The following is a 12,901-nucleotide window of genomic DNA, read 5'->3' on the forward strand; positions in this document are numbered from 1 at the left end:
ATTCCACATAAAGGGAACTCCTTTCTGAAGCAGTTTATCAACGGGGCAGTTATCATAGAGAAGCCCTGAATAAATCAATAGTAGTACCTAGCTAAACCTAGGAAAATATGTATCTCTGATACATTCTAAGGTGGCTCCTACTCAACTATAGCCTGAATTTTCTGAGGGTCGACTCTGATACCGTCTGCTGATACGACATGACCTATAAAGGAAACCTTTGGTACCCAAAACTCATATTTCTCAAACTTGGCATACAACTGACGGTCTTGAAGTGTTTGGAGGATGACACAAAGATGTTGATCATGCTCCTTCTCTGATCGAGAGTAAACTAGGATGTTGTCTATAACACCACTATGAACTGGTCTATGTAGGGGAAATACTTGGTTCATCAAACCCATAAATGTCGTCGGGGCATTGGCGTGTCCAAACGGTATTACTATAAACTCATAATGATCATATTTCGTCCTAAAGGTTGTCCTTGCTACATTGGTATCCTTGACTTTCAACTAGTAGTGATCGTACCTCAAATCTATCTTCGAGAACACACATGCTCCCCTCAGCTAATCAAAGAGATCATCTATAATAGGAAGTGGGTAACGGTTCTTAATTGTTAACTTGTTTAACTATCTGTAGTGATCCACAACCTTATCAACCCATCATTCTCCTTGACAAATAAGATATGTACTCCTCAATGAGAGATATTATCATTGTAACACCCATCTCCCTTATACCTTTACGTTTACGAGTTACAGATATAACATCACTTTTAAAACAATTTCCCATTTGAAAAATCCATATAATTTTGTTTCATTTTATAAACCATTTGAATTTAAGTATACTTAAAACATGCATTAATTTATATATACAAATAAAAAGAGATGTTTTATATTTCACCGTTTTACAGTAGTTTAATTCAAAAGTTTTACAGAGTGTTTTTACTAAACCTATTACATGCCGACTAAAATATATCAAAAGTAGACAGGTACGTCATACTGTTACTGAATTAGGCGACTCTAACTTGATGTCCGATAATCTCCTTACTCAGCTGGTATTCAACCTACGCGCGAAATGAACACACGTTAAGTATTACTTAGTGAGGCATACATAATCATAAGCAGCTTATAAACATAATATATGGTAACAATTCTAATATCGAGCAACTCTTTACAATTTATTGTAAACCTTATAACTTTGCACTATTAGTGTTATTACAATCATTTTTCCATTTTCTATTCATGTTCATGTATTATAATACACAATTAGTGCCTATACGGAAATTCATCAACTTATGATGAATTCCGTGTTATGTGGGTTGCACACATAGTACCTATACGGTGATTCATCAACTCATGATGAATTCTGTGGATTTGGACACAAGGTGTTTGTACGGTGATTCATCAACTCATGATGAATTCTGTGAATATGCACACGAAGTGCCTTTACAGTGATTCATCAACTCATGATAAATTCCATGAATATGCACACGAAGTGCCTGTACGGTGATTCATTAACTCATGATGTATTCCGTGAATATGCACACGAAGTGCCTGTACGGTGATTCATAAACTCATGATGAATTCCGTGAATATGCACATGAAGTGCTTGTAGTACACATATTATTGATATATCGATGTAATATATATATATATATATATAACAACATATCTTTATAACCCTTAATGTACAAAATATATGCACTCACCTAAGTATCCTTGTTATGTATCCAAAATGTAAGGCTGATTACTCTGGAACTTTGCCTTTGCCCTTAGTTTTGCTTGTTTCAGGAGCTTGGTTTCGATCTACTCAAGCATCCATAAAAACATATACCATACCCAATGTTAGAATATTTCTTATCCATTATACTTAAACAATACTCAAAAGAACATATCATTAACTTTATATACCAATATCAGCATATTTTGACATTTATGGCTTCATAGTATCGATACTACTACCCTAGTACCAATACTTCTATACTATGGTACCGATACCCCCTTTGGGTATCGATACTAAAAATAGGTTCGATGTTGGTTGGTATCGATACCCTTACCATGGTATCGATACTACCCTTCTATGGTACTGATACCCCCTACCGGTATCGATACCAAAATTAGATTCAATATTTCTTGGTATCGATACCCCTTATCATGATATCGATACTACCTCTTCGGTATCGATACTGATTGAATCAGTATCAGTACCACTCATATAATTTATCTCATTTTAGCCTATAGTATCGGTACTGTTCTCAGCAGTAGCGATACCCTCGCCTAGAATTTCCAGTTTTCAGCTCGAAAATCACCCAAATAAGGTCAAAGTTCTTTACATTTACCCCATTCAATACTATTAAACTCTTCCTTAACTATCCATACTAACATTCCTTCATTTTGTTTCCTAAAACATCTAACATCTTTCAAGAACATTAAATTCTAAGAATCAAATCACTTTTTCTAATATGTTCTTTATCCCATATAATACTTATAATCTCTCATTTACCTCATTGGCAAGTCAAATCAACCATTAAACCTCAATAAACACCAATATACCAACATATCATTTCAAAACCCATTTTCTAAAATATCTCATATTTTCTCCATTTCATAGTTTTAATCTCACTAAATCATTCCTTAAACTTCTATTATACTCAATTCTTCAAAACCCAACCAAAAATGAAGTAATAAACTAGTGAATTGAAAACTCACATTTGAGCTATGGAGGAAGGTTATGCACAGGAAAGGAAGAAGAAGAAAAAGAGTTGACCAAGTTTAAAAGCCCTTTTCCCTTTTTTCTCTACTTTAATATCCTAAGAAAAATGAATTTTAAATTCATTTACTCCAATTGACCAAAATGTCCTTTATAATCCTCTATTACTACAATTTATTTTTAAACTACTTTTCCTAATTCATTCTCATCTTTTATCATTTAATCAAATAAATCCTCATATTTTTTAAATCATTTCAATAAAGTCTCTAATTCGGTATTTGGGGCATTACAATCAAGGTACCTGAGATCACATTGGTTGTATCATATTCCTCGTGGGATCTCACTACGTACTGTATAGAGGCTACCATCGACTTTGCAACGGTCACTAATTTGGTTGTCCCTCTACTTTGTTACCTAGATGTAATACTACCACCTATCGGCGACCTTCAACCCTTATGGTCTTTACCTCTGGGTCATTGTTGGAGTTGCTTCCTGAATACCCGAACAGTCTCTGATGAAGTGGTCTAAGGAGTCGCAGCTGTAGCAACCCATCGATCCTGCTGGTACGTCCCTAGGTGTTTATCCCGTATTGAGCATAGACGGGATGGGTAAAGACTCTGGTCGGCTCGCTGGAACTAGCTCCCAAAACTAATGACAAGGGTCTCCTTCGAGACTCAGATCTACTCTACGATCAAAATTATAATTGACTTTAAAAAATTGAGCTATTAGGGGTCTCCATGAACCCTGACTGTCCCTGACCCTCTTGGCCAGAGTCTGAACTAATCTTGTTGCCTCTGTGGCTCTCCTGGTCTGTCCTATAGTCTTACTGGTATGTTGGAACTTCCTACTAATGACCCTCTCAACCACTTTTTCCTGGTGGGATAACTCAGCAAAAACCTTGGAAGGGTAAGCCATAAGATGCGACAGAATATTGAGGTATAAGCCCTTTATGAACCTACAATAGCGGTGTTCCTCTAAAGAGATCAAAAATAGTGCGTACATACTCAATCTGAGGAACTCGTACTTATATTTCATCATTGATCGATCCCCCCAGACTAAGTGTAGAAATTGCTCCCTTAAAACATTGGTGTGAGCCTCACTGATGTATTTCTGTCGAAACTTTAATAGAATTGCTCACATGTTGGTCTTTTTGGCTATAGTAGAATCTCTATAATCTCCCACCAATCTATGGCATCACCCTTGAACAAGGTGGTGACATACTCAAGCTTACCATCTAGGGTAAGGTACTATTGTCTAAGGATGTAGAGGGTATCTCTGAGCCACTAGTCCATTACTATGCGATCATCATCCCTTTAACAATAGAAGTTAGCGGTCTTGTATCAGCGGAGTCTCCTGGGGAACCACTACTGGTTGAGTTAGGGGTACTGATGGAGGAGGTGATGCAACTGTGGTACTAAGTAGGAGCCTAGTTATTTTCCTAGGTACGGAGGTGAGGTCCTTGATGAAAGTCGCCTCCTCGACCCCTACGTCTTTAGGTACGTCCTGCTGGTTTGTATCCGAGACAAACTCATCACCGATGTCTTCTGTTAGTGATGCAAGACTCTCGTCTATACCATCCTGACTATATGTTGGGTCATCTTCCATAGGATTCTCCTTGAAATTAGAAGGAAAAATATGGATATTATAGTCATTCTAGTCTTTAAAGTACTCTTGACTCTCTAGAGGTATGTATACTTATAGATGCTAACAGACTCTAGCCTGCGTGTCCTAGTAACGACTAAACCTGATGCTCTGATACCATTAAATGTAACACCCTAACCAAACTTACATAAAGATCATCGGATCATGATGTCACACAGGACCACCAAAGTATGGGAGATCCCAAATATTCAAAATTATACAACACCGAGTTTCAAATCAAAATAGAGTTACATTTGACAAAAATAGGGTATATAATAGTACATACCCTCTAAACAAGATCAAGATGTACTCTGAATCTCTTGATTGATTTGGAATTAATGTCGATAATACTTCACTATTAGTCACCTAGGAACCTGTGCATGGAAACTCATTTCGAACGCTGAACTTACGAGCTCAATGTCACACTAATAATTATACTATACTACATGCATTCACTAAATAAACTGACTAGCGCATAGGTATTAATACATGTAAAATATTGATATATACTTAAATAGGCATCAAGGTGCGATTGAAGGTTCTACATCTCAGAGCTCACACACTCTTCTAGCTTTTTAAAATACCCTTGGGTATCTTACGTGAGATCTGGAGCTACATCGGAAACATACACCCGGTCAACTTACTCCGTTGAGTCTTGGGGCATCTACACCTAGTCGACTATTAAAGTATATTGGCATTGATCGGGATATTGAATTGGTTTTCGTATTCTTCTTGAAAGACTCGGGTGTCATGTTTATTTTCCGAGCTTCAAACAATGCTAGTTTTATGTCATCCTAGTTGTTACTGTTTCTAGTTGTTATGAGTTTATTTCTATTCTCGCTTGTAGTTTTGTCTATTGATATTCTGATTTTATTAGGCCCCTTAACTCTAATCTTTGAATCACTGGATTATTTATCCAAAACTTTACATTGGAACTGATACTGGCCTTTCATACCAATACTAACCCCTGAGTATTGATACTCACATCTTGGTATCGATACTGACTGATTGAGTTACGTTGATAAGGGGAAAATAGTATCGATACTCCTTGCTGAGTATCGATACTCTACTGTTGGGGTATCGATACTGGACTGAGTATAGATACCAAAATTTTGTTTGATGTTTTGAAAAATACTTTAGTATCGATACCCCCTGTTAAGGGTATCGATATTGGTATTGATACTCCTATGAGTATTGATACGAATTTTGCTACTTGAATTGATGTAATTAGAATCAGTATTGATACCAACCTACGAGTATCAATACCACATCTATACCATCGATACCCAATGCATGAGTTTTGATACTACTATGTCTAAAACCTCTTATTTTTCACACATGAAGAACAATATCGATATTATTCTTCTAGTATCAACATTCATGCCTAGAAATACCTTGTTTTGGGCACGAAAAATGCTAATTTTCCTACCCCAAACACCCTACTGAATTCAACTTTTGGGGAAGTTGATGGGAAAATTATCATTTTGGTCCCATAAGTTCTAACTCCATTATAAATGTGCCCCATTTTTAAACTCATGTTGTGCTCAACTAGGCCCAATTCCACTCTACTTGGATCATAGTTTTCCTACAAGTTAATGGGTTGTACTAAGGCCTTATCACGTTAGTCTGAACTCCTAAGTTGGGATTTGGGGTGTTAACACTCTCTTTTCCTAGAAAGAAATTTTGTCATTGAAATTTACCTAGATAAAAGAGGCGAGGATACTAAAATTGCATGTCCTCCTCGGTTTCTCAAGTTGCCTCCTCAACGCCATGGTTCTTCCATAGCATCTACACTAAAGGAATCATCTTATTCCTTAGCTCATTTATATCTCTAGCCAAGGTCCTGATAGGTTTCTCCTCATAGGGCATGCCTGGGCTCACATTAATCTATTTTAGGGATATGACTTAAGAATGATTGGGACGATATCTTTTGAGCATGGATATGTAGAGCACATTATGGATATGCTCTAACTCTAGTGGTAATGCTAACCGGTAAGCTACTGGTCCAATTATCTCTAGTACCTTATAAGGCCCTATGAAGCATGGGGTCAACTTCCCTTTGCAACCAAAACGAAAAAATTTCTTCCACGAGGAAACCTTGAGGAACACATTGTCCTCTACTAAGAACTTTATATCATTACGCTTCAAATTTGTGTACCATCTCTACCTATCTGAGGCTTCTCTCAATCGACTCTGAATTAACCGAACTTTCTCTTCGATTTCTCTTATTAGGTTTGGACTCACCTTCTTACTCTTACTGAGCTTTGTCTAAACTAATGGAGTTCTACACCTGTGCCCATAAAAGGCCTCAAACAAAGTCATTTGCATACTCGAATAAAAACTATTGTTGTATGTAAACTCCACTAATGGCAAGTGGTCTTCCCAACTACCCTCGAAATCTATAATAGTGCACCGAGCATATCTTCCAAGCTATAAATGACACGCTCTGATTGGTCATTTGTTTGGGGATGAAAAGTTGTAATGAAGTTTAGTTTGGTACCCAAGGATTCATGAAGGGATTTTTAGAAACGAGAAGTGAATCGGGGATCTATGTCGGATATGATGGAAACCAATACACCATGCAACCTTACTATCTCACGGATGTATAACTGAGCTAACCTCTCTAAGGTATAGTCCATCCGACTGTAAGAAAACGAGCTAATTTGGTTCAACGATCGATTACGACCTAAACAGCATCATGTCTCTATCTGGTCATTGGTAACCCGGTCGTGAAGTCCATGGTTACCATGTCTCATTCCACTGAGGAATTTGAATGGGTCAAAATAAAACTGAGGGAATCTAGTGTTCTAGTTTAACATGTTGATACACTAGACATCTTACGATAAACTCTAACACTTCCCTTTTAATTTATGACCACCAAAATAATTATCGAAGCTTGTGATACATCTTGTTACCTCCCGAATGAACTGAGAACGGACTGCAATATGCCTCATGAAGGATCTTACTGCACAACTGAGCATCTGTGGGTAAACACAATCGACCTCTGAAGTACAATGAACCACCATCGTATAACTCAAATTCTAATGCTTCGACTTGGTAAACCTGCTCAACTTGAGTCGTTAACTACTCATTTGAACTTTGTAGCCTCTTGGTCTCATTAACTAATTCGATTTTGACTTGCAATTGAGTAACAACCCACCTTTAGTAGTCAAATCCAAGCGCACTAGGAGAGCTCTCAACTCTTACATTGATTTTCTGCTCAAAGCGTCTGTTACAACGTTTTCTTTACCTGAATGGTAGTCTATCACACAGTTGTATTCCTTGAGTAACTGACCTACCTACGTTATCTCGAGTTCAACTCCTTCTACGTGAGCATGTACTTAAAACTCTTGTTATCGATGAAGATATAACATTTCCCACCAAAAAGGTAGTGTCACCAAATCTTAAAGGCAAACACAACTATTGCTAGCTCAAGTCATGGGTGGGGTAACTACGCTATGAGGTTTAAGTTGGCTGGAAGCATAAGCTACAACTTTGTTCTCCTTCACCAAAACACATTGAAGACGATTCAATGAAACATTACTAAAAAATGTGAAATCTTTGCCTAACTTCGCTTGGGTCAATACTAGGGCCTGAGTTAAGATGGTCTTTAACTGTTCAAAGCTATCTTATCATTCTCATTCCACATAAATGGAAATCATTTCTGAAGCAGTTTGCTCAGCATAGCAGCTATAATCAAGAGGCCCTAAACAAATCAGCGGTAGTACCTAGCTAAACAAGGAAACTACATACCTTTGACACATTCTTAGGTGGCTCCCACTCAATTATATCCTAAATCTTCTGAGGGTTGACTCTGATGACTCTGCTGATACGACATGACTCGGAAATGAAATCTCTGGTAACAAAAAATCACACTTCCTAAACTTGGCATAAAACTGACGGACTCGAAGTATCTGTAGAATGACATTGAGATGCTGATCATTCTCCTCCTCTGATCGGGAGTAAACTAGGATATCGTCTAGAAACACCACTACGAACTAGTATAGGTAGGGGTGAAAGACTCAGTTCATCAAGTCCATGAATGTCGTCGGGGCGTTGGTGAGTCTAAACAATATTACTATGAACTCATAATGACCGTTTCTTTCCCTAGAGGTTGTCCTTGCTACATCGGCATCCTTGACTTTTAACTGATAGTAACCGGACCTCAAGTCTATCTTTGAAAACACAAATATCCCCACAACTGATCGAAGAGATTATCTATCCTAGGAAGTGTGTAATTTATTCTTGATGGTTAACTTGTTCAACTGTTTGTAGTCAATGCACAATCTTATCGACCCATCATTCTTCTTAACAAACAAGACTGATGCTCCTTAATAAAAGAAGAGATTGTCTAACAACTCTTGAATATGAGTCTTTAACTTCTTCGACTATGTCGATGCCATGCTGTAAGGGGCAATAGATACGGGAGCTAAACCTGACATTGCCTCGATACTAAACTCTAGTTCACGGTCGGGCGGTAAACCTGACAACTCCTCTGGAAATGAGTTGGTTAGTTGCACATGTATGAATACATGTAAAATACTTATATGTACTATTGAAATAGGTATCATGGTGCAGCTGAGGGTTCTGCATCTTAGAGATCACACACCCCTTTAACATTTCTAAAATACCCATGGATATCTTGGCTGAGATCTGGAGTTATACAAAAGCGTACACTTGGTCAACTTACTCCGACGAGTCTTAGGGCATATGTGCCCATCGGATACTAAAGTGCCTTGGCACTGACAGGATATCCATTTGGCTGTCTTATTTTGCTATAGAGACTCAGGTGTCCTAACTGTTTCTCGAGCGTCAAATAAAGCTAGTTTTATGTTATCCTAATTGTTATTGTTTCTAACTGTTCATAGTTTACTTTTATTCTCACTTGTATTTTATTTGTTGATGTTTTGATGTTATTAGGTCCCTCAAGTCTAATCCGTGAATCATTGGTTATTTATCTAAAATTATCCACCGATATCGGTAGTGACCTTTCAATATCGATATTGATCCCTAAGTATCGACATCCACCTATTGGTATCGATACTGACTGACTGAGTTACGCTAATAAGGGGAAAATAATATTGAATCTTAGGAATGGCAAAAAAACCCGAACCCGACGGGGAAAACCGAAAATCGAATTAAATGGGTCGGGTTCGGGATGATAAACGGGGACGAGGACGGGGACGGGGAAAACCCATTTATTTTAAACGGGGACGGGTTTGGTAATCCCCGCCCCGATTACCCAATTACCCGCCCCGATACCCGACCCGATAAATATTAAAAATAATTATTTATATATATATATATAATATTAATAAATTTAATTTAAATAAAATATATATATTTAATTTAAATATATATATATATACCCGGCCCGATTCCCAGCCAATACCGACCCAATACCCGACCCAATACCCGGCCCAATACCCGTTTAAATAACCGTTTATGCTAAACGGGGATACCCGTTTCCCTGCGGTTTTTCCCGATTACCCGATGAGGATCCCCGTTTAAATCCTCACGCGGTTTTTTAAACGGGGACGGGGACGGGGGGACCAATACCAGCCCGAACCCGGCCCGTTGCCATCCCTATCGATTCTCCTAGATGAGTATCGATACTCTAGTATTGGGGTATCGATACTAGACTGAGTATCGATACCTAACTTTGGTTCGATGTTTTAAAAAATAATTCAGTATCGATACCTTTATTGAGGGCTATCGATATGAATGTGACTATTTAAATCGACATAATTAGAATCAATATTGATACCACCCTACGAGTATCGATACCCATTGCATGAGTATTTATACTACTATGCCTAAAACCTCTTATTTTTCACATATGAAGAATAGTGTCGATACATATGCCTAAATACCCTATTTTAGAAACGAAAAATTATAACTTTCCTACCCAAACGCCCTACTGAGGGTCCCAATTGTTTTTAAATTCTTATGAGTACTAAAAAAATCATAATAGGTCTTTTAACAAGCTGAAAGCATAAAAAGATGTAAACTACCATAAACATGCTTCATAACTCATGCAACATACCAAAACTTATCTAATGCTCTACATGTGGTAGAGTTGAGTTAAAAGTGTGTAACCTTTGATTTTTAAGCTACTGGAAGTGTCTAAGGCTTAATCCAAGGTAAGGTTTTTCTTCTTTTTGATCTTGGAGCTTTCTCTAAATTCTCTTACTAAGCGAAAATCAGCATATAGATTACTAACGTTGTTGAGAAGTTTATGAAGGAATTTGGAACATCTCTTAAAGCTTAATTATTTCAAAAATGGGCTAGTTTGCTATGGTTTTCTAACCCCCCACTAAACCCACATTTCAAGAACCATAATGAAATGAAGAGGTTGAGAGCTTGAATTTGAGCTATGAGGATGGAGATTATAATTCTTACCTTTAAATCACCAAACTAGGATTATAAAGCCACCAAGTTATTACCTTTGAAAATTGTAAGAGAATGAAGAATGGGAGCAAGATGAAGAAAGAAGACAAATGTGGAGGAAAAGAGACAAAGCTCTCTTCCACATTGACATCATCCCATATTAAGGGAAATCAATTTTTGAGAAAGTTGATGGGCAAATTGTCATTTTGGTCCCCTAAGTTCTGACTCCATTATAAAGGTTCCCTATTTTTAAACTCATGTTAGGCTCAACTAGGCCCAATTTCACTCCACTTGGGTCATGGTTTTTCTACAAGCTAATGGGTTATACTAAAAACTTATCGAGTTAGCCAGAAATATAACCCCTTAAACCCGATTGGGCCTAAAGTGTCACACTAGGCCACCAAGGCAACCCCAGATTTCAAAACCTGTTCATTTTCTTTTCAAACATTATGAATAATATCATAATAAAACATAAATAACTGTTATAAAAACATTTTTTCAAAACCAGAGCTCCGTGACACATAATTTAAAACCAAAATAATACAACACTAAGTTTAATAAACTGAATACATGATAAAGGTTCTATGAATTTAAATGCTCACTAAAGCTACAATATAGTACTCTGTTGGAGATGCTGGAAGTCATACTGCGACGGTGCTCCACGATCTACTCAAGCCACTAACATGCCAATGGAAAACATCTGAATACTGAGCTTACAAAGCCTAGTAGTATAATCGCTAATCTAAAGCAGTATAAGAATTTCATAAACATAAGCATGTTAAAGACATATTACTAAGCAGTAGGTACATGCATGATCTAGATCAAGTGCTACCCACTTAAGGTTTTACTGATCTATCATTAAAGTAGGGGTCTCACACTTCCCTTAATCCTCTGCTAAGGGCTTCGTCGTGGTTACTCCATTAAAAGGTCTCTAACCCTAATGACTAAACATGTTATGCATTATCTAAATACGATATTGATACTCCTGTGCATTATCTGAATACAAACCGAACTATTATCTTGTCTCACTTAGCCATCAGACACTAGTTAACTGTGGGAACCCCAAAGTTACATAGCATCGGTGTAATTCCCACAAAACATACTAAATTATATCCTGATCCTCACATAGCCATTAAGTAGATCACTAAGGGTAACCTGATGTCACATAGAATTGGTACAATTCTCTCCTAACTGATGTATTTACACGGTCTCACATAGCCTTCAAGCCAAGGTTTAATATATATAACATACTAAACTGAACTGACATAACTACCCATGCATATCTAAGGCCTACAAGACACATAACACTGATATTTCTAACCCACTCCTTGCGAGTTTTTAGACCTCGTACTAGTTGGCCCCTAAAGTACATCGCGTACTGGTAATGCCCCGTTAGGGAAACTAAGCTAACCTAGGTATACCTTAACATAGCTAGACTCATTAAAGTAAAGTTAACGCCACACAAACTACTGTCTCGCTCGTCCTTACATCTAGAACGTTATGCGAAGGCTTATTTATTAACTGTGGAACTGACTAGCCTAATATCTAGCTCGGGTTCATTTTTGAGTAACGGTACTCTAATTGACCTTATCTTGTTTCCCTTCAAAACCTCTTGATTTGAAAAAGATGGCTTACTCTTTTTGAGTTCACTTTTATTTTCGAAGCTTATGTTTTTCGCTACTGCTGAATCTGACATAATCATCGTACCGCTTATCAGATGTCTCTTGTAACGACCCTCAATCCCAACTATCCGTATATGTCCTTGATTGAAGATACTTTGTCATATTATGCTTAATATATTTGGTCATTTATATCCCTCACAAACTAAATCTTACTATCATGGATCGTATGTAGCTCTTACGAGCCTTAAACAACTCAAATATGACCATCTAAATTGAGTAGTATCGATACTCTACTTGCAGTATCGATACCCTAGGGTCAAGTATCGATACCCCTATGAGTATCGATACTCCATCCTGAAACCCCTAATTTTAGCCCCAATTCAACCAGTGTCGATATTGTTCATCTCAGTATCAATACTCAAACCCTAAAATAGTTTATTTAGGCTCAAGAATCACTCAAAAATCATCCCAAATGACTTGGTTTGGTTTCTAAACTTATTTGAAGTTGTTGTTTAAGATCTTAAGGTTTCATATAAATGTGTTAT

The sequence above is a fragment of the Hibiscus syriacus genome, unplaced genomic scaffold, assembly GCF_006381635.1.
Source record: "Hibiscus syriacus cultivar Baekdansim isolate YM2019G1 unplaced genomic scaffold, ASM638163v2 tig00109937_pilon, whole genome shotgun sequence".
NCBI lineage: Eukaryota > Viridiplantae > Streptophyta > Magnoliopsida > Malvales > Malvaceae > Hibiscus > Hibiscus syriacus.